We start from the raw sequence: 27,904 nt of genomic DNA, 5'->3' as shown, positions 1-27,904 counted from the left end.
AAGTCCCATTTTTGCGTACGCTTCCTCGGTTACGTTAACTGATCTGTGGCTGAAAAGGTCGAGGAAGTTAGGCAAGCTTATCAAGTTAATGACCATTACTATTCAAGGGTCATATCATAAGCTAAATAATCCCTTAAGAATTTTATAGATTAATCAACTTCGTTTAGGTCCCAATCAACCAACTATATTATAATTAATTTATACATTTTTCTGCAAATTAAATCTTTAATTTAACTATGCCGATAAATATAATTTATTTTACTGGTTTCAATAATGTTTGAGGACGTAACAACGTTATATTCTTTGCTATCAATCATTAACTCCATTGGTTAAGTGTTTGTATTTCCATAGCTACAATGCTACAAGTACCAAGCATTAATGTATCATTAACTCCATTGGTTAAGTGTTTGTATTTCCATAGCTACAATGCTACAAGTACCAAGCATTAATGTATCATGATCTTAAATGGTATTTTAAAAAATATATTCACCAATCTAACCTTTTTACCAACACCACCACTTGCCATTTGTGTCACAACAGTGCGACTAGACAGGATCTTAAAAATACATTTGTGGGTTATGTATTGTTTTTGGATTTTTATTTTCCAAGGATATGATTGATATATTGGCCTTTCGATTCTCGGCTATTTAGGACTTCTTAAAAAGCAGTCCCTTGAAATGCGACAAAATTTATAAAAACTTCGCTGGCGCCGTTGTCGTTCGGATTAGTTCGGTTTTTATTCGGTTCGCTGGCACTCGGTTATGTTCGGTCCGTTTTGGGGTTCGGGGAATCCCTTTTTTTTTGCGAAACGCAGGCGAGACAGACAGTCGCTGCCTCAGTCGCTGCCTCTGCCGACTGCGCTGCCGCCGACTTGTTGCGACGCCAGACGTCAAGTGCGCATCTAACGGCATCGCAGCTCGCGACAGAGAATGAGAAGGAGGGCGCCAGAGAAAGAGAGAGAGAGCGAGAGGCTGGCGCCTCGTGCAAAAGTTTACTATGCCAATGCACTCGTTGTCTGGCCCCCCACAGCTCCCCTTCTACTGATGCAGCAATGCAGCGCAGCCAGCGCGCCGACTGCGCAGCGGTCCTCTCTGTCACACCACTGCCGCCGCGGAGTTGCAGAGAGCTCACGGCAGTTCTCGTTGGGCCAGTCCCGCGAAGTTGGCATTCAGTCGCCACGCGACGTCTGCCAGTCGAGGTTGCCCGTCTCCAGTTGACGGCGATCGAGCGGCCAACGAAATACAGAGTGGAGAAGGAACAAATAAACCAAAGAACCCTTTTCTCAGCCATGTTCAGAAGTTGCGGCCTTTGGGCCCAAAAAGTGCAGCGGCAGTCGAGCCGAGAGCCTCCAGCGAGTCAGTCGCAGGTGCTCCCACCAATGAACCATAAGTTAAGTTAAGAACCCAGTGATCAGCCAGCGGAATTTGAAACCGTTAAGTACACTTGCTGTGTCTGTGTGTTTTGTACTCTCTCGTACTGGCCAAGTTCTGATACGCTTATATGGCAGTCGTGTGTAACTTAACTCCGGCGCGGGCACAATCAATTCGCCGTAATCCATTTGCATTTAATACGTCGCGTCACCTCCTAAAAACAAAAATAATAAAAATAAAAAAAAGCAATAACAAAAACAACCTCACAGGGAAGCCTGAGAACAACTATGACAGGTTATGGCCAAAGCGGTGTGAGCCGGAAAATTACAGGTGAGTGAGCAGTCATTAGGGGACATTAATTATAATCAAGTGACAAGTGGTTAAGGGTAGTCTTTTTAAAAGAGGAGTGAGATGTTAGTGATATAATATAATCAAATGACGTTCTCTATTAAGGAGCAAAATAGATTCCAGCAAAAAGAAAAAATATCAAGTATACGCCTGATACTTAAAACCCAAAAACTATACAAGGTAAAATACTGATAAACCAGTTATAATTCTTATGTCCGGAATTTCGAAGCTGCCTGAAACGACCAAGACACAACAGCTTAAAGATCAGGAACCCTTCTGGTAAATAAATCCAAAAGACACTAAAAAAAAGAGCTTAAACAACGTGGCCCAGCTTCCTTAAAATTCTTCCTTTTCTTCAATGCAATAAACGAGTCATCAATCTAACCGATCCGATTCATCAGCACATTTAGCAGGCTTTTCCAGAGCACCCATTCCGTTGGCCATGCAAATTCCAGCGCCAAAATGGGTTGTTTCGTTGGTCAATAACACTGCCAATCACTTTCTGCCTAATCATGCGTCTCAGCCGCTTTTCGGCCGACCCTTCTGTTTGGGCCTTGTTTACGGCTCACGATAAATGATGTTAAATAGTCCGTGGCTGGAATGAATTTGCAGTTTGTACCAATACCGCAAAAGTAATTTAGCTTTACACGTGAGTGGGTATATCTTATCGCCGGAGTTCAGCGCTGCTATCAGTTGTTTGACAATGACAATTTCATTTGGCGGGGATCCCCATCAGCTGACTGCTGATAAGCAAATTAGCTCTAATTGAGCTAAGCGGGCTAAAGGGGCTGGTCAGGTAACACGAGATTGGGGGCGTTAACTTCGGACTTCTAAAGGTTTAAGCCGCTCCAGCCTCGGGCGGTTCTCACATTTGTTATGGCCAAAAGTAGAGGAACAGCTCGAAAAAATCATAATAAAGAAAAGTGGCCGCAAAGAGTGCTTAAAGAAGGCCAGTGGACGCGGGGAGGACAGGTGGAACTAGCCCAAAAGAAAAGAATTTCGACTTATAACGAGTTTTTATTACAAACGCGCGAAAGCGACGAGGCAGCCGAAAATGTATTAAAAAAAAGAAGACAAAAAGGTGAAAAAGAAAATAAAAAGCAAAAAGAGTAGCAAAAAATGTAGTAAAAATGGGCAAAGCGAGCGAGGCTAACTGAATTCCTTCTGGGTGCCTGAAAGGGGGTGGGCTGCGGAAGGGTTGCACATAAAAAGTAACAGCATTTTTGCCTACACTCGGGAAAATAACTAAAAATGTTGTATTTCTTTAGATACCAGTTATTTGTGGTTTCAAGAGCCAATTTGCTACCTTAAAAAACGTTTGTAAAACTAGAATAAACTTGAGACTAAAACGACTACATGTTTCTGTCCAAGTCATTCATTTTTTATACAGAAATTCCCAAACCAATAATTTATGAACCAATTTTAATAGCAAACATTCTTCAAAAGGTCAAAACTCTTTCCTTTTTTCCCAGTGTAAACAGAGACGGCGCTAAAGGTTGGCTAGGAAAAGAGAGCGGGAGAGAGTGAAAGGGAGCGGCAGACAGATGAAGACCAAGACTGCGAAAGCATGAAGCAACATTATTCAAAAGAAAGCCAAGTTAAGGCATGCACACACACACAGGGAAATAAAGAGACAGATACATGGCAGCATAATGCAGCAGAGAGTAAGAGAGAGAAAGAGGGGGAGGGAGTGGGAGTTGGGTGGCAGATCGGCCAGGCATTAAACATCATTCAGCGACTGCGACGCTTACTGCCACGCGGACTGCTACGCCGACGGCGGCTGCGACGCCGGCAGCAATCACATGCCGACATTCTTTCATTCGTACAACGACCTCGACTTTGATTTGCAGTTTTGGCCAACAAAGAGAGCCGCTTCGGGCCAACGAAGAGAGTTGGTTCGGCAACGGCCTCTAGACGACCTACACGCCTGAGCAATGGCCGCTAAAAGAGAGCGGGAGAGCGGCAAAGAGAGCGGAGAAAGCCTCCGCCGCGAACGGGAACGGGAACTTCTTATTCGTATTTGGTCGGCTCTCTTCGGCTCTCCGACTAATCGGCCATAGCTTTGCTCGCTCGCTGGCTGCGGAACTTCATTCATTCGCGCTGCGCGTCTCGTCTGTACCGGTTGCCTCCTGGCTCTCTCCTGCCTCTCCTCTCTCCGCCCGCCGCCCCCTCACTCACACAATTGTTAAGCAAAGACAAAGGCAGTAGCACACACACTCAGTGCTCCAGCGAAATAAGTGCAAAAATCAGAGAAAATATTCAAAATCCAAGGCGAATAAAATATACAAAAAGTGAACAATCAGCCAAAAAAGTCTGGGGCCCAGCCAATGCGTCATTCCCGCAGTCAGTCGCTCAATCCGGCAAAAAGAGCTATCGCCACAGACACTCACTCACACTCACTGGCACAGTTGCAATTACCAAGTGCGAACGGCAGGCCAGACATCGCACACATACACGCATACACCCATACAGTCGAACATCTATAAACCCAGAAAAGGCATTATAGAACCGAGATTTTACTGTAGAGATCGGAACTAAAACGCAGGGCAGTGCGGTTCTTCAAAACAAGTTCCTAGAATTTTAATTACTTACTAGAAAGTACGTAAAACTTGGCATTTGGCTGAAAAGTATCTTTAGAAATGGGCCAATAGCTCTGTTTTCCAATCAAGTTTGAATATGGTTGGTCAGTTGTAGATCTTACTGAATAAATAATGTGAAATCTTAGCTATCTTGTCGTGCAAGGATAATATTATGGAAATTTCTAGAGCTAAATTTACTGTGTGTGAAAGTATACAAAGCTGGGCGATAACCATATTTTTGCTTGTAGTTAAGTATTGACAAAGGTCCATAACTCTTTAGTTATTGGCAAAACATCATGCTGCCCTATAATGTCTTTCAGTACTAGCAAACAATCAGAATGCTTATAAGGCAATAAGGCTTAAATTTACTAAGTAGCTTGTTTGAAAGTCTTATATTCCAGTGCTTATACCTTGTTATGCAGGATATGATTATAAAGCCAGTTACGCATGATTATATAGCGGCTCAGACATGTAGGGTGTTTAGATGCCGAAACGCTTTAGGCCCATTCAAGGCTATACAAAATCAGACTAGTAATACCAGCTTGGGCGGATTTTCCCGCTGTGTAGATTGGCAGACAGAAGGTAGACTGTAACCGCCGTGGGAGGGGCGTGGAATAGTTATCAGCCTGCGACTCAAAGTCAAACTCAAACTCAAGCCCAAACCCAACCTCAGAAACAGAAACAGACTCAAAATCAGACTGCGGCTGAAACTGAGACGCCGCTGCCGGCGTTGTTGTCTGAAATTTAACACACACAATACACACACCGATACACCGCCACTCCGCCACACCGCCACACACGCCCATTTGCACACATGGCCAACCGGATGTTGCAGCCATCTTTGTCATCTTTTTCAATCTCAGCCTTGGCTAAGGTCGCTCCTGCCACCCGATGCCCCCCATTCCATTAGATTCCGTTCCAAGCCATCCAAGTTGCCCGAAAGAGACGGGGCAAGAAAGAGCCGAGTGGCTGCCGTGAAGTCGTGAATTTATAACAAAACGCTAGACTCGGCGACTCTGACCGACTGGTTTGGCGTGTTGGCCCGGCTAAAATGGATTTTTTATGGCTACAACAAGCAAACAGAACAGCAACAACTGAATCAAAAGCATAAAAATGCCGCAACCCGAAAACCCGCAAACCCGCAACACGAAATTCTGAATGGGCACCATCTGAATTTTCGAAAATTGAACGAGCCAGTTGGAGAGTTGGCCAATAGAGCGAGAGAGAGAGGGACAGAGCGAGAGTGAGAGGGAGGGGAAGAGGCCCGACGATAAGGAAAAAGCGGGTAAGCCAATGCAAATAGATAAATAAATATAACCAATTGGATCCGATTGTGTTTCGTTTAATAAAATTACGAAATTCGAACAAATTTTGAATAATGCTCTAATGGTATCTCATTTTGATGCTGTTTTTGCACATAATGCAATTAACAAAAATCTATATTGCCTTTTAAGTGCTCATAGCTTGGTCATAATATTAAATCTTTTAACTGACATTGTGTTATAACTATAAATTTAGGATTTTATGCTGCCAATGATTTTATAAGTTTTAATTGGATTTAATATTGCTCTTTAATGTACTATTGAAAAAGAGAAGGTTTCGTGCTTTAAACGAAAGCTTTCATTAGCAACATATATATGAAATATATATTATATAAAAGTTTTGTTGAATATTGCAATGCTTTTTGTATATCCAAAGATATCTAAATCCAATAAAATCATTCCATTTATTCAATTAAAGATCTGAAGATTGAATCGCAACCTTGGTAGCCAATTTCCCTTATCTAAGCATAAGTTATTATGCCAGCCACCTATTTTCAATTGCATGTTCCTTCTGCCAGTTGGCTGAAACTTTGGCTGTAGGCGGGCGTCGGCCACGCCCACTCTACAGAGCGTGCTAATGAAACATTTAATTAAGGCATTAAACATCAGAAGCGTCAACAGGGGAGCACATAATGAAACCGTATGGCATTACTATTCGGGGAGTATGCGTGTGTGGGGAGTGTGCACACCTGGACGGTTAAGTGAAGTTTGAGCCCCGGTCGATCGTCCAAAAACAAGGGAAGAATGAGAGTAACTCCTCCTCGTTTCTCAGTCCACCCTCGCTAATGCCGTCGACAATTGCCGTAAAAGTTTATCGCCCGCATTAAAAAACCATGGATTAAAATTCTACTTCAAATAAAAGTCGAGCACACGAGAGAGCCAAGTAGACAAAAAATTCCCATCTCCATTTTACAATTTTTGTTAGTTTTTTCCTCGTTCTTTCTTATTCCAATTCTTCTCTGTTCGTGTTTTTTTATTCTTGTTTTTTGTGCCCACATTTTCCTTCTTTTTGTCAGTTTTTTTTCGTTTTTTGTAATAAAGATAAGAGCTCTACTTTTGCTACCTGCATTGCCTATTGCCAGTTTCAGCCGCCTCGCCTCTCGTTCCGTTGGCAAAAGTGTTTGGCTAACAAATGTTGTCCACTAATTGCAGGCGAAAAACATTTTCTCGGCTAACGAATTAAGCGATGTAAATTTTTGCGCTCCCAAAATGGTGCAACTGCCACCGGGTTGCTGGGTTAGATTACAAGTGGCGGTGGCATGGGCGTGGGCGTGGGCATGGGCGTGACACGATGGGCAAAAAGTCAGACAGACATGCAGACAATTTCATATAAAATGCATGAGCATGAAACCAATTCAATAGCCAAAAAATCCTAACACACACACCCACACACGAGGTCGGAAAATAAGGGAAATTCGGGGTGAAGGAGGCGGCGGTGCTTCATGTTAACTGCCTATCGAGCAAACTGCCATCGCACTGAACTCATAGTTGTCCTAGTTGTAGTTGTACTTGCCCAAAAGTAAAAGACGACCTGGAAAAGGGGCTGGCAAGGGGGGGCGGTGAAAGCGGGTAGAAAGGGGGCTGAAAGACCAAATTACACGGAGCCAGCGACTGAACGGAACAGAAAGCGATGCTAACTTATAGATACAAGATACCGACGATGAAACGAATTTGAAACAGACGAAAATTTGCACAAAAAAAGTTAAAAGAAAAGAATATTAGAGAGTGAGAGGGAATCGGGGTAAAATGTTGGGTGGGTCCACCCAGAATCAAATAGAAGCGACAAAGTTTTCAAATTAATTTATTGATACTGCGATAAAGGAGGCACAGAGGCATCCAGAGATAGGCAGCGAAAGAGCAAAGTGTGGGAGATAAACGTTTTATGGCCTGGCCATCATCAGGAACGATGATGAGAAAAGGAGGGGTCAGCAGGACAGCGGACCCGGTTTAATCAAATGTATTGAAAATGTTTCGATTCTGGCAAAGTTTTTAGAGTCGCATGAAAGGGCCAAAGGACATCAAATGATTTTTGATCGCTGATCAGGGGGAGGAACAAAAAAGAAATGACAAGAAAACTGGTAAGAGGGTGGTAAGAAAATTCAGTGGGGCTAGGACATACACAGTGTGGACAGCTAAATTAAAAGGTTAATTCCTATGATTAAAAGAAAGTAAATAAATTGAAATTAAAATTATTTAATATGATGCTAACCAGGTTTTAGGATTACAACAGTTAAGGGGTTACTATTTTTGCCAGTTAAAAAAGATATAATCACAAAAGTAATAATATTACTTAAATCACAGCATTTTGTCTAAGATCATATTAAGTATGTTTAGCAATAGAGTACCACTAAAAGCAACAATTAGATGGGACTGATCGTCTGAAGCAGTATAAAATCACACCATGTTCAGTTTGAGATTAAGCGGAGGATGGCCAGTTTCCGGTACTCATAAGATAACATTGCAATTCGGATCGGTGTCGCCTGAATGAAAAGAAACATCCCTCACATTAGAAACCAAGTGTGGGCTATCAAAGCAACCTAAATAAATGAGAAACCGAAGGCCCGGGAAAAAAGCGAAAGAGATCAACATACGCCGCACCTTCAGTCGACTTCAGCGGACAGAAATATGTACATAAAGATGAGCCGTACACGTTTATTTATAAGGCCTAACAACAGTGAGCAGCGGAATATGCACATACAAAGCATCTTCGACGACATCCCCTCTATAGATCCCCCCCATACGATACTTGTTCAATAACCGATAACATTTCGCTTTTGCTGACTTTGACTTTGCACATCTCATCATCTCGTTTGGATTTTTGTTGTTGTGCTGCTGTGTTTTATATTCGGTTCGTAGTTTTGCTGATACCGAAGCTTTAAGCGCAAAAAATGCAAATTTTATTTCGCTATTTCGACGTACAACCTCGAATCCCCTCTGCTCAGCATCTTTCCCTTTCAACGCCTATCTCATCCCGGCTTTAGTTGTGCATTTGGAATTGTTTTGTTTTTATTTGGATGGTGTATTTTTCTTTCTATTTGTTTTAAAACGCCGCTTACCCGATTTATTTATTGTGCCATTCATGTTTCTCTATATCTTTATGTGTGTTTGTGCTTTCTCTGCAGTTGTGTTTTGTGTAATGGCTGCGATATTTATGGCCAGCAAGTCCTTCGTCCCTCTCGTTCTTTTTCTGGCAACAACTGCTGCAATTTATGGCAATGGCAAGGAATCGCCACCGGCATCGGCATCGAAATCCGATTCGCATTTGGATTTCGTTTCCCTGGGCTAATAAAATATTGAAATATATAACAATTTGCATGATTTTTGGTTCAAGTTCGGGATTCGAGTTGAATAAATACCCAATTCCATTCCGATCCGGGGCAATGGTTTTCGTAGTGCACCACTATATATTTGCTAGATTTGTAGCAGTTTGTAGCCCAAAAAGCCCTAATTGACATCGGAGGCCGGGGAGTTCGGTAAGAGGTCCTAGCTGGGGAATAAGGAATCCGTTTCTAGTCCGGGCACAACTCCAGCTTTTGTCAAGTTTACGACTTCGCCAGCCAGACGGCATCGCAATCGGCATCCAAATTCCCTAAATCCCGAACCGAAAATGAGCATTAGACAAGCCAAAGATGATGCCGGGCCCATAAACAAAGAGTTTGAAATGTTTAGTCCGAATAATCGGCGGCTATTTCCATTCACATTACGTCAACATAAGCAGATGTTCCGTTTTTAGCGGCCGGCACATACCATACATATGTATGTTAGTAGAGATAGACCCACATGTTTGCCGTTTCGCAAAGCGGCCAATACATTAAACTTGCCATAAACAAACAAAGATTTCGCAACCAGCAATGCAGAGAGTGATTTGAAAGAGAATCTAACCGAATTGTAAACAGAGATCGAGGCGGAAATGCAAATAAGTAGACACAATCTATGGACAATAGCGAAATTGGCTTCAAAATCAATAAAGTTTTACTGTGGGCAGCAGTTTGACAATTGCATTTAAATGTGTATAAAGTCGCGTACCAGCGACGCCATCCCAACGTCAACAAAAAAACTTAATTTGGGAGGATCAATTATAATCTAGAATCAACCTGCCACCAGCATTAATCAGCAATTTCCATGGAACCGTTTAAAATTAGCAAAAATGTGACAGCATAATTGATTAAATAGCAAGCCTCAACTTAAAGTCAATCAAAATCTAGAATCTAAATCGACTACTACTATCAACTATCCAAAAACTTTAACCCAAGAAGAACTAACAGAAGCCTGAAATCAACAGCCAGCAATTGTTGAGGACAACAGCAACAGCCCAGTGGCAGCAGCAACATCAAATCAGCAAGAACATCACATCACGAGCAACAGCAGCAACATCAGCCATCAGGCAATCAACTCTGTCATCGGGGGCGTTGCTTTAATATGCAGCGGGTTGTCAACAAGATTATGGCACATAACAACAACACCTGTCGCTGCTGGCTGATTTTGCTGGTGTTTTTGGTGTTGCTCGGCCTGATAACAGACGGAATTAATGGCGCTCAACAATCTGTTGCTCGGCTGATGTTGCTGCTGCCTGCTGCTGCTGCTGCTGCTGCTGCTGCTTTCGACCGTCTCGCATTTAATGTGCTCACATAAATTTTGGGGCAAATCAAAAACGCGTTTTATGGCTTGCCATCGTCAATGCTGCCGCTGCTGCTGCTGCTAGTGCTGCTGTGTCCTGACTTTGGTCGAGAGCTAACAAAATTTATTGCATTTTACGAGCATATTACAAACGCTCAGCCCGCACGTACAGCGATTCCCCTTTGTTCTGGCTCTTCAATTCCCAGCAGCCACATAAAAGCGCGTCATGTCCGTTGCTTGTCCGTGGGCTGTCCGTATTGTCCGTTTGGCTCCTCGGCTCCTCAGCTCCTCTTGGAATCCACCACCGCTCGACTTCCCATGGCTGCCAAATTGATGTAGACTCTGCGGCGCCAGGAGCGGCAGCATTTTGGCCATGGTTGTGGAAATGGAGATGGCGATGGAGATGGGCGAGCAGTCAAGATTGATGGCCCGTTGAATTGCTCGCTCTGCGGCTATTCCCTCGACTTACCCTCACTCCTTTCTCGAGCTTCTGTCTCACCATATGAATTACTCATTGCTCATTTTTGCTGCAATTTATTGTCATTGTTGGTGGTGGTGTGGTGCTACTGGTGTTGCAGTTCTGATGCCGCTATCGCAGTTGCAATTTTTCTTGCGCATTCTTTATGGCAAGATGTTTTTCTCGCTAGATTTTTCATGTCGTCGCGGGTCTCTTTTTCTGGCAGAGTGAGTGAGCGAACGTGGCCGGGCATATTTCGTCGATATTTACTTAAAAGTTCACAGAGGACAGGACGCTGAGTTATGGCCGCAGGTCCTTGAAGGCTGGATAAGGAGTCGCGGCGATCATTGGCGTACATGGTGCGGCAATTACAACTAATGCGGCAACTGCGTGTTCCTGCTGCCGCTGACATCATTAGGCTGATGCACACACACACATTTAAATGGAATGTACACTGCTAGAAATTTTAGTTTGACGAATAGAGAGTGAAACTATTGGGTAGCTTTATATTCCATACCTACTTATACCTTAAAAAAGCCACAAACATGTAAAAATTGTAAATATTTCTTAATGTTAGGTTGATACTCCTTCAAAAACCTAGTCTTATTATTAAAAAGGTTTTTCTTTGTGTACCTACATATACTTGCAGACTGGCACATCGTTTGACTTTGGCCACTTCCGCCTAGTCCACAGGCTTAATTTCCTGCTCTCGCCTCTCGCACAACATGGCGTATGTGTAATCAAGTGAATGGTGCCACATGCCACATACACACACGCACTTATACAAGTGGACTCAGTTCCTTTTCCCTACTTTCAGGCTTTGCTTAATCACTGAAACTGCCATTTTTCATTAAAGTAATTACGAGACTTCGCTTTCTTTTTTGTTTTTTTTCTTTGGTTCCCCTTCCAGCAACTACACACGCATGCCACGCCCCACCGCCCGCTCCCCACCGCCCTAACTGACTGTTTAAACACTCTGTGTCCATTTTTATGTGGCGTCAAATTAAATCATTTGATATGCATTAAAATTTTATACGCCATTTTATTTTGTTAGCCTAGCTGAATCCCTTTTAGGCCCACTTTTGTTTCCTTTTTTTGTTTTTTTTTTTTTTACGCCCTTTTATGTTTTGAGTATCCATTTCCATTACTCGACACAGTTTATGCCATGCAAATATTTCGTTTTGCCGTTGCCTACTTTTCAGCGACGGCAAATGAATTTTTTATATGCCACCCACACATTTTGTAAACTGACAAAAGGCCGCAGTGACTTGGCTGCATGGAAAATTAATATTGCAAATACCTTTCAAAAGGATTGGGAGGCCAAGTTGCTTATGCAGATTTACAAAATTTGTTGCCATCGTCGTTTGTCCCGAACTTTGTTGATTTCGGTTTTTGTTTGTTGTGCAAGTGGAATCCTTTTTGCGCCCGCTGTGCACAAAAATATTAACGAGCCAAAGTTCCGTTTGGCAAACAGGAGAGTCAGAACAACTAGAAGCTGAAGCTGATTGTGCCAACAAAGAAGGCGGTTTGGAGCAAAGGGGGCCAAGTCCTTGGCTAAAAACTGGGCCACACCCGGGCCAACAAGGTAGGGGCAAGAATTTTTGGCAATGAGTGGCGGTCCACCCTTTTGCCTGCCGGCCATGTTTTGTTTTCTGCCAATTGGCGTGGGCTGCTGCTGCCTCAGCTTCTGCTGCTGCTGCTGCTGCTGCTTCTGCTTGTTTTTTCACCTCTGGTTTTTCCGGGCCGGCTGCCAAGAGCCCATGAATTTCCCAGCAAACAAGGGCACATGCCCACATGTCCTGCCGTTCCTTTCGGCCCCTGGTTGTGTGTGTGTTCTTGGCCAGGTTGTCATAATTTCCAAGTGACCCACACTGCATGTGGTCATGTTTGTTATCACACACACCCACACACTCTGCCACCACTGCTCATATATGATTTATGAAAACTGCAGCGAAATTTGTTTTGCCGTGGAAAATTCCAAGTCCTTTCAAATGGCTGAAAGAAATAGCTTTCTTAGAAGTTGCTTTCCCAATCGCCGCCGGTGACATCATTTGAAAGCGAGTTCAAAGTTCAACAGTCCGCCTTACGGCTCGGCATATTAACAAGAAACCACCAAAAGTCAATTAACAAAACCCACCGTAATTCGCCTACAGCCTTCACAGCTGTTTAAACATAAATGGGCAACTATTTTCAAGTTGATTTCGAGTCAATAAAGTGTAAATAAAAGTGCAGCCCCAGAAGCGCTGCCAACAGCTGTCAGTCGCCGGCTGAACCACCCATTTTGATGGCTACAGTGGTGCAGTGGTGCAAAAGGAGCAACAATGGCCATGTAGACAGGCAAACACCCACACAATTGTGTGTTTGTTCGCTGCCTTGTCTGTTGCTGTTGCAATCCTTTTTAAGCACAGAATGCAAGCAAAGTTTTTTCGGGAGTTGGGTAAAAAGGGGACCAAGGGGGGCAAGGGATCCAGACAATGAGATGTGGTTCGTGTAGTTGCAGTTCTTAGTTTATTCTTTCTATTCCATGTCGAGCATGCGGTTTTCCAGCTCGCTCCGTTGTGCATTTGCAAGTTTTTAGTTTTCGTCTGCAGACCGACCTTCCATCTCCCCCTCCAGTTCGTTCGTTTTTATAGACTCCTGCACTTGTCGCAGCCCATTGTCTTGGACACAGTCACAGACTCCTACAACTACTCCAGCCCACTCCAGGATACAAGGAATAACCAGAATGGCAGGACGACAGGACGGCAGGACTCCCCGGGTGGTCTGTCAGGTGGCTCCTGGCAGGTGCTTTTCGGGGTTTAGTTTCTGACAATACTCAACTGGAAGGGAAACTTTTTGTGCGTTTTCATTTTAAGCATATTATGAAACTTAAATGCAATGTAATTTGTTCTTGGTTGTCTTGGTTATGGCTTAGCCCGCTTTAAGGATATGACAGTATACAGTTCGCTCCAGAGTGCGGTTGACAGGTGTCTCTGTGGGTGGTTCTGGCTGGTTGTGCCTGCTTGTGTGTGTGTTCTTTGGCCGCGTTTTTCGGGCTCGGGCTTTGACGGGCAGGAAACCGTTTTCCCGTGGCCATGTCATTGTCCCGTTTTTAGCGCCGTCACACTTTGTCACCTTTGTGGGGCTCCCGTCTCTCTCTCTCCCACACTCTTTCTATCTCCCTATCTCTATCTCCCCTTGTCGCTTTTTGTTAGCACTGATTATATCGCCATTATTAGAGGCTGAAACCCCTTGAATTTCCCCCTCATTCGCACTCGCATTCCGTTGACGTATATGACGTTGTATGCTTGCTGACAGCTCGCCTGCGGCTGCTTTTCCCTACCCAAATCCCCACCCACTTGCCAAGGTGTTAGACACACTGCGGAAAAATAGGGCTGCAAAAACTGGAGTTAAATTCATACTTCCGGTCTAAAACTTTTGGATTATTAAAAGGTACTGAAAATAGTTCAGTTTTCAGTTCAAGTCAGTTCAGTTTTTTCATTTGATTTTGAAGGATTTATTAAAACAGTAATTTCTTTTTTTTACAAAATTTTTTAAAACTCACTAAAATGGTTGTGTTACAATTCATTAAAATTTTGCAAAAATTAAATCTAAATAAAACCATTATTGTAAATCCTTTTTAATTCATTGGCCAACATTATTAAGTTATCGTAAATGAAAGAAAATCCTTTTTTTTCTGTGTGTACCTCTGTCGCTTTTCCCGTTTTGCCCAAAGTAGTCACTCCTCATCTCGCCATAATTGTTTGCGGTTGGCAGTTATTAATGCGGAGAGGGGGTGGCGGAGCTTGCTGCCAGGATGAACATCGACTTCCTGCCTCCGCTGGCCACGCCTCCTTAATGAGGTCATTGCTTGACAATCGCATTTGCCATGCAACATTTGCTGCAGTGAGGCCGCTGTTGCTGCTGTTGCACTTGTGATTTGTTGCATTCCCAATGCAGCAGTCGCATCGCATCGCATCGCATTGCATCTTTACCGTTGTCCTTCGGCATCGCTGCTTTCATTTCCGCTTCCTATTCGCCGCTCGCTTTCTTTCCTCCTCCTGGCTATACTACTTTTAGTAACCCCACTCCACCCACCTCCCTGCCACACCCACCATTGTGGCTGTCATTAGGCCCGCCCCCTTTCGCCGCCCCTGGTGGCCACATTTCATTTGATTTTAGTTCATTTTAACTGTCTTTTGTCTCGTGTTTTACGCTGCTCTGGCAGCGCTGCGTTGCTTTCATTAATTTCGCCAGGCGCGGGGAAATTGCGGACGGGGAAAACTCTCTCTTCTTCGACATAATTTATGCGGCAAGGCGTGCAGGAGATAAATTTCTGTCGTTTGCCATTTTTCGCTTGCGTTGTATTTGGTCTAAATAAATTAAAGCATCCTTGATAGAGCAAAGGGAACAGCAAGGAGCAAGGAGCAGGGATCTGGCCGAACTTGTAATAGTTCCCAGTGCTTTTGGGGGGTAAGACGGGGCTTGAGCCTGTTGATTAATGCCAGCTCTTAATTGCATCGAGGGGGTGACACAACAATGCACTCCACTCACCGCAAAGGACTCGCCAAATGCAACTCACGAAGAGAAGGCTTATAATTTAAATACACAGAAAATCCATTTGTAACAAAATCCAAAAACAAGATTTGAATATAACTTTGAGGGATTAAGATTTAGTTAAGTTGAAAAATTACTAAACTAAACTATAAAACTATTTTAGTATGCATTCAAAATATGTTCAAAAAAATATATATTTGCTGTGCTCGACTTTATTTTAGTTTCATTATTTATATATTAGGTTATTATCTTCACATTTTAATTTAAAATTATCACTTAATAAAGCTTGTTAGTGTCGTAATTTATTTTAATACTTGTTGTTCACGTTTCAGTTTGAACTAAAAATAGTAAACTAAACTATAAAACTTTTTTAGTATGTTTTCAAAATATATCCAAAAAACTTTGCATACAAAATTGACTGTGTTCATTAAATTTGCACATTTATTTTCATTCCTAATATATATCCATTAGGTTATTGTTTTCGAAATTTTAATATGAAATTATTATTCAATAAAGCTTGTTATTGTCATAAATATTTGTTCCGACTTATGTAGCTGAACGTGTTTTGCTTCAATAATTTTTTCTTCATTTATGAAGTTTTTATTGAGACCCATACAGTTTTATAACTGAAGTCATTTAAATTTTTATTACTACGTATTCTTCATTTGGTTCTATTATTTCCTCGTGTACATATTTGCATTAATGCGCACACATGCAATATCTCTTTGACTTCTACCCCAAACAACAAGCTTTCCTTTAGTGTTTTTGCACCCCCCCTGAATTCCCCCCAGTTGCACTTGCATGTCTCATGTAAAATAGAATTTTCGTGCGTTTGTTAATTAAAAGTGTGCATTCCGCAGTGTGAGGAGTGAGTGGGGTTGCAAGTTGCAGGTGGCAGGTTGCACGTTTCAACTGCCAGTTGCCCTTCGATGCCCCCGTTGTGATGCGTTTTTGAGGTAAACCATAAATAATGAATGAAATTAACAGCACCAGTGAAGGGCTGGGAAATTCCCATTTCCCCGGCGTCTGTCACATGTTAATGTCATGTGTGGTGTGGCTGCCGCATTTCCAGCTACTCAGCCAATGCATATTTGCCATCCTTTTTGGGCTAGGGCCACAGATTCTGATTCAGAATCCGAAGCAGATGGAAGATGGAAATTTTGTGATTTATTGCCGTCGAGCTGCAGGAATTATGGTTGCAGTTGGAAGACATTTTTAACCATTCGCCGTTGCAGCCTTGAGTTATGGCCAGCATAAATTATGCGCAGCAGTTACCCAGAATAGTGATAAAAGGCATTCTTTCAAAGAATTGGGTACAAATCGATTGTTACCACCTTTTCCGGACTGCGCTCATTAATGTTTATGCTGGCGCTTAGCTTTTTTATGAGTGGCCATTCAAGCTAGTTAGTCCTGCCACAGGTTAAGCTCGCATTTCCTTTTCCGGTCATAAAACTTCATTGGGACACATCAAAAGGGGGTGGCTGGCTTATTTATGCTCTGGCAATTACTCAGCCAAGTCTCGCCGGCACATGATTTGCCAACAAAGATACAAGTTGCAAATACAAGTGCAGCGTAATTCAGCCAGCAGAAGATGCCAAACAATTTATTCTGCACTCATGTCTAAGCTGGCGCAAAAATATTCATTTATTTTTGTTGGCAAGCGAAGCAGACGGAAACCGCAGCAATTAACAAGGATAAGGAAAGGGAAAAATGGTAGGGAAAAGTTGGGAGGAAAGCTGGCTAGCTGTATAGCTGGCCAGTCAAGTGGCCAACTTTGTTGTGGCTCGCAACTGGCACTTGCTTATCTCGCATCGCTGCATTTTCATAATAAACAAATTTTATTTTATAAATGCTCTCCAGCCCGGGGAAAAATGAAGTCATGTGGTCCGAGACCCTAAGCCCCCTTAAACTCAGAGTGGTATATATATATATATATATATATATATATGGTGTATGGTTAAGGGGGATTGCTTGTCGACTGAGACGAGAACTAATGTGCGTTGCACTGGAAGACAATGCCAACCAACCAGCATCCTCCAACCAGTATGCCCATATCCTGGCCACATTCCCTCACAGTTGAGCAAGCAAAGCAATTATTTATATTTTTGGTTGAGCATTTCTCTCCTGCGGTTTTGTGGGTTTGAAAACGGGTGAGGGGGGATCTTAGCTCACAGCTCAAAATTAAAGTCACACATCGCAAGGAGCCGGACAATAAAAATGTGCAGGCCACGCAAAACGTGCCAGGACATTCAAGTGGCCAGGACATTCATGCAGTTTATGGCCAAAAACGAAGACCTGCTCTGACTTTGGCCTGCTCTGAAAAGTAGTTTTCATTGTTTTCCCTGCCTACGGTTTTATGTGCCATTCTGGAATGTCCTGCCGTTGTGTCCTGCTCCTGCCGACTGTGGACTGTGGACGACGTCTGTTTTGTTGTGGCCACAAGCAACAAGGACTTCTAATTAGCACACTGTCAGCGGTGGTCGTTGAGAAGGGCAATGGTGGTGGTGGTGGTCGGCAGGACAATGAGACGACAAATGTGCTTAAATGGCCGAGTTGTGGACGCCACTAAAAACTCAACTAAAACTAAAATTGCACGACGAAAGGACGCGAAACGGAAACCGCAAACTGGCAAATGGCTGCCACTGCTGAAGGACATTACCAGCTTTTCGGCTCCTCTCACTCGCACACATGTTCTACCTTTTTGTATGCATAGAAAGCGGCGGCTTTGAGCCGCTTGGCAATAAACCTGAAAAAATGAAAAGAAAGAAAGAAATAAAGAAAAGCGAAGCGGTCTAAGCGCCTGATGTCCAGCCAGAGTCGTCCTGCACTCCTTCGGTACGACCATTATTATGGGAATTTTCATTCTGCCCTTCTCTAGTTTATTTCCATTTTGATTGCAGCGGCTTTTTTTGGACTGTGTATTTTTGGTTTTTTTCTCGACCCGCTGCCTCTGCCACTGCCCGCAAATGTATGCAACACATTTCGTATGCAATGGCCGCGGCAGCAAATCCGCAGGATCGCCAAGAGGAGGAGGGCACATGGCTGCCACTTCCGTGCTGGTCGGCGGAAATGGCGGCGTCAGGTCGCCAGCAACGACACCCAGGGCCAAAAGTGAAATCCGAAGCGCCGCTGGAAAACACATGCAGTTGGTGGAGCAGTTGGCGGGGCAGGATTGAAACCAGGCCAGGGAAAGGGTTTCAGGGGTTCCAGCGACGGGCCAATTGAATGTGTGGCTCTGGTTTCAAGTGCCGCCACTCAACTAGCACTTATTGCATGCGACAAACGACAACGACAGCAGCAGGCACAGCACACAGGACACAGCACACAGGACACGAATGCGAATGATGACGGGATGGGTTGGATGGGTTGGATGGGCTGAAGGTTCTAGAGCGGAAGGCAGGAAGCAGGAGGACTCTGCTCCGGATGCGGCCGCAAACTTTTGTCGTTTTTTCAATTTCAATTTTTTACTGAAGTGCCCGTCCTCTCTATCGCTCTTGCGTTGGGCTTATCCTCTCGCCTTCTCTGTCTGCACTTAAAGCAGTTAGCACGATGACCATCATTGGCATATCCATGTATGAATTCAAGCCCATTCCCAGGCACAAGGGCCATTTGCTGCATATGGCGCTGGCTGCAGGGCTGGTAAGGCGTCATGTAATTGTTGCTGGAGCAGCTGGAAGGCTTACACATTACGTATACGCAACGTTTCGATGAGAATTTTCGGTGCCTAAGCGGCCGTGAAGCAGAGAAAGAGGCGGGGACAGCTGAGATTTAATAAAGTTAATCCAATATTTTGGGTATTCTAGGCACATTAAGTTCTGGTTTAGGTACTTCAACTTGAGGGTGGTAGGCACTAGTGCCGAATAAAAAAGTATTAAAGTGCTTAAAGAAGGATAAATATATGAGATGTCAGCAAAAACAAATTTATACTGAAAGGTTTAAGACATAGTTCAGATACTGAATAAAGAACAAACTTCAACTAACTCAACTATTTTAAAATTTGTAATTTATTAAAAAACTAAATACTTTTTGTATAATGTAAAAATATTTTAAAATATAAATTTCATTAAAAACTTTGTTTTAAGTCCTCAAATGTTAATATATTTTAGAATATAAATAATACCAATTCTAAAAGTTTTAATAAGTTGATTTTATTGGTCAAATTATCGAGTTTGCTACTTTAAATTATAGTTTTAAAGGATTTAATAGTCATAGTCATAAATGTCATAACTGCCGACTGCAGAAGTTGGAGACGGGCAGACTGCAGTTATTACGGCCGTAAGCGTAACTGTTATCTGTTTTTGTGCCCGGGCTCGTTTTCGTTTTCGTGTCCGTGTTCGTGTTCGTGTTCCTGTTTCCATTTGGGAAATTTCAGAAGTTCGTTGATTCGTTTCTCCATTTTTTTTGTGCCTGCTCTTCTCTCATAATTTAATATTTACAAAGTGGAGCAGAGCTGGCAACAGAAAACTGCAAAATAATAAAACGAAATTACCAAAGGGCCCCATAGAGAAGAATGGGGCAGCTGCAGGAAATCAGCGCTGTGCATTAAAAAACGCTTAGGGCAGCAACTTTGTCGCCTGCCAGGCGACTGTCCAGTGTCCAGTGTCCTGCTGGCTGGCTGGCATTGTTCATTGACAGTTTGGCTTCCTCTGCCGAATCTGCGCTATTTTCTCTCTCGAGAGAAAAACTCCGGCCTGCCTGCCCCGCTTTTCCCGCTGAGCCTGTCGTGCATTTTCAAATTTGTTTGTTTTTAATTAATTGCACGCGGCGCTGGCGATGACGATGTGCCCAACAAGTTCATATGTGTGTGGAAAAGTGGGGGAAATTCGAGGGAAAAGCAAAGGGGGACTGCGTGCTGGACAGTGATTAAGCGAGCCGAAACTCAGTCTGTAATGGCGTTGGCATGCCAGGAGATTTTAGATAAAGTCCCCGGCCTACTCGCTTTTTCTCCGCTTTTCTGCTTTTCCCATTTCCCCCTTCGGGCGTGGCGTCGCCCTCAAGTATGCCATAAAAATGTTCGGACTTAATTTCGATTAATTTGCCAGAGTTTTCCCATTGTGTTTTCCCCCGTTTCTCTTTTTTTGTTGCTGGTTTTCGTTTTGGCACAATTACCAACACCATCAAAAATGAAATCAAATTGAAGTTTACCCCCCAAAAAGAAACCCTTTTTTCCTTGACAGGCACCGACAGAGACAAATTTGCATAAATTTTAAATTTCAATTTGCAGTCGACGAAAAAATAAAGAAAAATTATGCAAACCAAGGAAAAACAGAAGAGTTCGAGACATCTGCAGGAGGCAAAAAAAAAAACAGAAATGTCGAAACGAAATTAGCAGACAACAAAGAGACTCTCTATCGTTTCCCCCCAATTTTTTTCATATTTTTGCCATGCTGACTAGTCAGGCGAACGAAGGACACCCTTTTTTACTCGGCAGCTAACGCACTTTCCCAGTCGAGATGATTGTGTCCTGCTGTCTTTTGTCTTCTGCTTTTTTGACTTTTATCGAAGAGTGAGTTCTTGGTGCGTTTTTCAAACAGGTCCAGCGTTTTTTTTGTCCTTCGTCCTTAGTCCTGTGTGCTGTGTCCTCTGTCGTTTTACAAATTCTTACACATCCGGTATGGAATCACATGTGTGTGTGTTTTGGTCAGGGCTATAACGGAAAAGGAAACAACTGGCATTCGCATTGGCAGCCATACGACGTTAAGGATAATCGTGATGACAGCATATTTTGTGACCCACAGCCTCACCCCCTGCCTCTTTCAATTCGATTCGATTCGTTTCGTTTCGATTCGGATTGCTGTCAGTTGGCTGTCTTTAAAACGACATTAAAAACGGCCAAATAAGCTTAGAGGGACATCCAGCAGTCACTTGTGACCCCACCGAGGGCAAAACTAAACGCAATTTAAAATAAATCACACACAACACATCACAACACAAAATGCGGAAAAAGCTACACCCATTTGACTTTGTCTTACAAGTGGGCGTGGCAGTCGCCTCGTGTGACTGCAGATTGATATATCTGGTATGGCTGCTTTAAAACTTCTTGGGGTGACAAATGTGAATTTTATGTTGATTTCTGCCGGAGCAGAGTGAAAAGAGCTTACTCTAATATTTTTTGTGTTTGTTCTGCTCCTCTTTTGCAGATATGTCTTTTGGGGTATGTTGGCTTGGCAAAGATGGAAATCTTAATGCAGACGGATGGATGGAAATGGAAATGGAGATGGCAAAGGCAAAGTCGAGGTAAGTGGCTGAGTTTCTTGGCATATTAAGTTTCCGCTTAGCTGGCAAAAAGTTGGCACAAAACTTCTTTCTTTGTGGTACGTTAACCCTCTTCCCAAGCATACGTGGCGTATACGCAATGTGGACTGACCCTTTTAATTGAACGCTTGTTTATTTATGGGCCTCGTTATTTAAGTGCATTCAAGTGTTTTGTACGGCGAATGGCCACGCCTCCTTGTGGGCGCTATAAATTGTTAAGTTTTATCAGCCGCAACAACACAGGAGGAGCTGCTGCTATAGCGGTGGCATGAATAATAAGGCAGAGGGCCATGGCCACGCCCACTTTCGCATTGCGTGCTCGAGAAGGCAGAAGTAGAGTCCTGTGAAGGCCTGTAAAGGCCTGCCATACATACAGAGCCACACGCACAATTGAAGCGGAAGTGCGCATTGTTTCCGCTTTTAATAAGAGTCGTTGTTGTTCGCCGTGCGGCTGCATATGCTCGTGCATAATAATAAAGCATGCTGCTGCTGCTATTGGGAAACTGTGTATTGGGAGTCGGTGGCGGGCCATAAATTGCATTAAATTGCATTTAAATGTGTCGGACAGGTTAACAATGCCAAGTGGTATCAGCCATAATTGATTGTAAATTAAACCTAACTCCAGCCCCAGGACTTAGCGTTAACCCTTTAAGCCACTGTGGCCCTTAAATTGACCGTCGTAATTATTCGGGCATTTCAGCACTCTCCACAGTCCCCTACTTAATTTACACGCTTCTGAGCGTGAAATGGCTGCAGCTGACAGCGAAAAAGAAGGCAAAGTTGGGCCAGCTAGCAATTTGCTGTGCTCTGAAAGGCACTTTTGTCCTCAGGGAGGCGAAAAACTTTAATCTTGTTTCAAGGAAATTTGCATTCCTCTTGGATTTTTTTTTTTTGCCACGTTCTTGTTCCTTTTGGTTTTGGCATGCCTGTCGACAATTAAACATATTCACCATTCACATTAATTGTGGCGAAAGTTACGGCCCAAAACCACCGACCTGCTGTGCCACCTGCGGTGTTCTGCCACAAGCACACACTCAGGAACATTCTCGTTTGTAGTGCCGCCACCGTTTGTAGTGGCGTATACTCAATTTCTTTTTTTTGCGCTACTCAGCTGGAACTGACTATGATCTATGGCACTTGGCATGTGTGAAAGAGGGGTGGGCAGGCGGTGGGGCACTTAGAGAAAATAAAAGTACTAAAATCAAAATGAAGCTTGTATAACTTTTAATACATAATAAAATATAAATAATTGAAGGTGCCAGAGAAACAACAAGGCTTTTGAAACTAGAAAAAAGTCGTGTAAAAGTACGCCACAATTAATTTCAAATCTTTTTTTTGTGAGATGCATTGTTTAAGTGCTACGAACTTTATATTTAATATTCAAAAAACTTTTGAATTATTAAACTCCCAAGAATTCAACTCGCGAACTTTTTCTATCACATCTAAAATATTTTTTTAATAAATAAGAGGAGCTTGTCTATTGCTGACTTTTTCCTGCAGTGTTGCTTCCTGAGGTAGATGACTTTTGTTCTCCACTTGATTAGCATTCGCCTTAGCCATTTGAGTCGCTTTGTGCTGGAGTGCAGGAGCGTGCCTATTGATGCGTGCTAATTGCGAGGCGACTCCACATTGAAGTCCGTGCCAAGAATATCCTGGTGTGCCAGGATGCCACATTGTTATTTGGGCTGGAGCTTCGGCTGGTGTGCATAACAAGGAAATCCGTTTCGAGTGCGAGTGGAGGCTGCAGTTGTTCTTTGTCTTGGCGGAAGTGCTCGAGAGCTCCGACTGGCTTCGAGGGTGCTCTCTTCGAGTGTCCCGTCTGGCCGACTAGATCCGCCTCCATTGGGTCAGCACTGCAGCCGGGCTTATCTGACAAAGTCCTTTGGGAAGAAGGACAGCCAAAGGAAGCAAGGACTAACCCACTGACGGCACTTATCAAAACGTTCAATCAATCAATCAATTGTTGCCAACAAAGGGGCGCTCACAGAAAAACAGAAATATCTATCGTATCATACGCCCATTTGTAGCGACAAAAAAGCAGTGCCAACCCAAATCAGCTTAGCCTCAAAAAAGAACCAGCAGAAAATGGGGAAAAAAGGCAGCAAGACTAATACAAAGGACATATGCCGGCCGACATGAAAGCAAAGCTCACTACCAAAGTCCCTGGCTGGTGGCTTTTGTGTGGCGGCTTTTTATTTGTCCATGTGTTCTGACCCAAGGACCCGGGCCGGAAAAGCAGAGCCAACGGACTCTGGCGGGCCAACAAATCAGCGCAAATCGCCCAGACAAAAAGGCGGGGGGTGAGGAAATCCAGGCAGCAACATTGTCAACGGCATTCCGCAAGTCACTGCAATCCAGGACACAGGGCTCACCTGCAGTTCGTCTCGTTAAAGGACTCCGCTGCCGCCAACGTCTGACTATTAAGCCAATTCAAAGGAGCTTCCAAATGTTTATCCAATGTGTGGCACATGCATAAATTTGTGCTTACACACATTTTGTCAACATCTGCAGCGAATTCACAACTTGCCAGATACTTTTCTGGCTCATCCCGCACACACTTCGTGAGATTGCGGCAGATATTTGCATATTATGTCTATATGCAAATGATGGCGGGATGGCACAAAAAGGAGCGAAGATGACGTGGTAAACACGCGGCGTATACGTGATGTGGCTGCATTAACATATCAATCATACGTGGCGCAGCCGCTCCTTCCGTTTCCGAGCAAACATTTAGCCTTAGCTGTATGTATAGTAGATAAAGATGAACAGTGTGTCGGCCATGATTTTTCAGCGAAACTTGCGCCATAAATCCGCATTCCACATTGTCAGGCAGTTTATTGAAAAGTTAATTGCCACGCCGGCAGAATACAATAAATTAATGCCAACTAACAACATTGTCAGCGATGGCCACTTCCTACTCCCGTGTCGTGTCGACAATTGTAATTGTTGTGCTGATTGTTTAATTGCGGCCATTTTGTGATCAGTTTCCGCTGGCCACACACAATCACACACACACGCTGGCCAACCCAATTGTGTACAAATAAAAAAGCCAGTGGCATGGATTTTCCATACTATTTGGTTAACAAATTAGCCTCTCCGATTTCGTCATCATGCATTTAAATCACTCGCCGCCCGGCGACAATTATTGTCGTACTCTATTTATATTTATATTTATCCCATATCCTGCGGCTGTGTTTGCGTATGAATGGCATTAAATTGACTTTTTGCAATTGGTTTTTGATATTTTCAAAATATTTACGTAATTGCCGGGTCATAATTTCAAATCAACATGCGTTTCGTTTTCCTTCCCGTTTAAAGAGCAGCCTCAAACTAAAAAAAAATAATCGTTGCCAAAACATCTGTGACAACATGGCGCATGATTTATTTGTGCGGGTCCCGCACTCTGCAACATATTCGCGGTTATTCGCACGCTTTAAGCCATTTTTGTTCTTTGTTGGATTTTTATTATGTCGCTAAAAAACCACAAAAGACCATTAATTGCATTTAATTAGAAAATATTGGCCATTAGCGGTGGCCCGCTGAAAATTTATGCACTTCCACCATGCATTCTGCAAATGTGCAAATCTGCTAATTTTGTGACCAGCGAATGACATCATGCTCTGCTCCTAGAGCATATTTTCGCCATGATTTCACAAAGTTCGCAGATGGGAGACCTCAGAGTCCGAATTGCGTCATTCGGTTGCTTCAGTTTTCTCGCTGGCGAAACGAGTTTTGAGCTTGTTTCAATTATTTGCCACGCAAATACAAAAGCCATTTACCATTTGCGGGCAGGGTTGAGGGGTTGTGGGGTTGTGGGGGGTATTTGTCCCATTACCAATTAGATGAAATGGCTGCGCCCTGAGCTCAGCTCTCAACACTCTCTTGCCAGTTTTCTCGGGGTTTCAATTTAATGAATATGTAATGGTTGGTGGAGAAAAAAGTTTCCGCTTATCATCATCATCCCCTATCCCTTGAAACTTGCTTTCCAACAAAGCTTTATCGGGCGGCTTCCTATCTGCTCGGGGTTTTTCTGCTGCTGGCAGCTGCTTCTCCTTTGGATTCCACATTTTTTGGCCATCCCCAATCTCAACTTGTAATTGACGCTGTACTTGGCGGGCTGCATAAAAAATAATTTGATTATTAACTTGGGCCAGGGAGTGCGGGGAATTTAAATATTAATTGAAAAGGCTGTGGGGCCCGCGGGACTTGTTGACTCATCCGCAAGCTAATCCCCGACTAATCTGGGACAGCTTTTCTCTGCAGACCGACCTCTTAAGTGCCACTGGATTGTCCAATCAATTAGTGGCAGGCGACTTATGTTGCATTTGAATATTCTGTCCCGAGCCCAAGATTTATGCGGCTCATAAATGTCAAAGGCAGCAGGACACGCACCTCGGTTCGCACAATTAATCTTGTGGATGTGTCGGCCATATATGAGTATAGAAGGGGGTGTAAGTCAATAATCTCCCATCACCTGCTGTGAGAATTTAGACAGTTGTTGTGCGGGGGGGTCATTTCTAATAAAATAATTCATTTAAAATTTACAACTCAGAGAGCCAAAATGAAAAGAAGCCATATGTCAATTGCAGTTGCACACGGTCGTATAAACAAGATGGCAGACAGTCAGAGGCAGAGTCCTTTTTCACCGGTTCGCCTGGCAAATATCCTTGCCCTATCCCTTTCGCTTTGGCACACAATGACATGTCAAGTGCAAAATGCAAAACTGGACGCCACAGAACTTTTCGCCAATTGTTCGTCCTCGTTCTGGTCGGCCTCGCCCTCGTCCTGCGTCCTTTGCCCCTTGTCCTTGCTGCACCTACAACTTCCGGCCTTTGTTGAAATAACCATAAAATCAAGATAAGTTATTGGATTTGCTGGCAGGAAGCAGGAATAAGCACTTTTTGCCTTTGCCCTTCTGGCCCAGCGACTAGGCCTCGTCCTTTTGCCATTCGCCTCCCATGTCCTTGCCTTGTGTCGTAGATTAATTGCTTTTTTGGGGGTGAGACCGAGGGCCGAGTGCTTCGGACTCCTGGGAAAAAACATTTTTGTGTAATATAAATACGAATTTTTTATTTCCTGCCCTGCGCCGCCTGTGAACTTTTGTGTCCCGACAATTGGCCCAGGCCAACTTCTGTTCCTCCACCAGATCCTGCTCCTGTTCCTGCTCCTGCTCCTGGTAACTGTAGCCCTTCGTTTTCCAGCTGGCTTTTCCCTTTTTGTATAAATAGTGACGCTCACAATGCCTCACTGGTAGTGGGCATGGGCATGGGCATAGTGGCAGTGGGTTGGAGAGGGGTGTCTTACCCAGCTGGAGGCGCCACACAATCAGTTTTCACAGTTCGCACTTGCCCGGGTCCTTGTGCCCTGCTCCTCCCTCATCTCCTCCTGCTGCCCCTGCCTCACTAATGCGATTAAGCCGCTTGTTGTGGCTGTCAACGCGTTGACTGGTCTACTGCTCCACCCCCTCTCTCCTCTCCCACCTCCTTCTCCTCCTCCACCTCCACCTCACTGCCTTTGTAATTCACTTAAGTGTGGCACTCTAGCCTGCGGTAAACGTCGTCCATTGTTGCCCCACTGTTCTCAGGCACTGATCTCTTTAGCATATAACCAGAGGCCAGAGAGGTTTACCTTTGGCCAACTCTTAGATTTTCGGCTTGGCTTTGCTTTAATCATAAATTTCCAACTGACTCTGCCATTGTCCAGTGAAATGGTATGCCCCAACCCCGCCCAAAAAAAGGGGGCGGCCAAAGCCAAGCGAACTGCTGTCAAGTGGACTTAACCTCTTAACTACATTTTATTTGATGACAGTGTGGCGTGTGGCCAATTTAATCACGATATTACCGCCATAAAGAGTGCGGGCGGCTTACCCACTGTGACTCTTTATTGTTAACTCGAGAAAAAGGTCGTGTTAATGCTAAAATAATTATGAGAATAAGTGTGAAATGTATTTATTTAGTCAGTCAAAAATAAGTAAATGATTTTTTATATCTGCAAATAATAATGGAAAAGAAGTTATAGTAGCAAATATTTAAGCATGATTTAAACGTTTTTGTTATATGTCTATCTGTTATATAAAATATATAAATTTATCAACAATGGTATTTTAGGCTTATTTTGAGTGCCCTTTTTTTTCAATAATCCCAACTCAGACTTGGCGTAGGAGATTGCAATTATGCACAAAGAGATTTGGGGGAAGGAGATAGCAAAAAAGGAACAGCTGAAATGGCGGCAAGAGTCACAGTTCGGCACGCCTTTTAGGAGAGCCCGTCCTCGTCCTGCCATTTCCCCTTTTTGGCCCACTCACGCACTGGGGCTCTTTGGGCCTGGAGGCAGGAAGTCTTTACGGGCTCACACGCTCATCAGGAAGTCCCGGCAATCAGGAAAGCCAGAGGCTGAGGGTTGTGGAGAAAGGGGGATCCG

General features: G+C 43.6%; 1 long non-coding RNA gene across 8 annotated transcripts in view; it reads left to right on the top strand.

Annotated features, from left to right (window-relative positions):
• The first annotated feature begins 3,696 nt into the window (after nt 1–3,696).
• The window catches only part of LOC128256583 (uncharacterized), a 51,027-nt gene continuing 26,819 nt past the window's right edge, over nt 3,697–27,904 (top strand). For 7 of the 8 annotated variants that reach the window (XR_008267800.1, XR_008267798.1, XR_008267796.1 and 4 more), the window contains exons 1-2: nt 3,699–5,582; nt 21,370–21,466. This is a non-coding gene — a long non-coding RNA (uncharacterized LOC128256583). Of the gene's footprint in view, nt 5,583–21,369; nt 21,467–27,904 lie in introns of all 8 variants that reach the window. The other variant, XR_008267799.1, reaches the window with a different exon arrangement.

Source organism: Drosophila gunungcola (genome assembly GCF_025200985.1).
Source record: "Drosophila gunungcola strain Sukarami chromosome 2R unlocalized genomic scaffold, Dgunungcola_SK_2 000020F, whole genome shotgun sequence".
NCBI lineage: Eukaryota > Metazoa > Arthropoda > Insecta > Diptera > Drosophilidae > Drosophila > Drosophila gunungcola.
The sequence above is the reverse complement of the archived record's forward strand: the minus strand, read 5'-3'. Positions and strand labels throughout refer to the sequence as shown.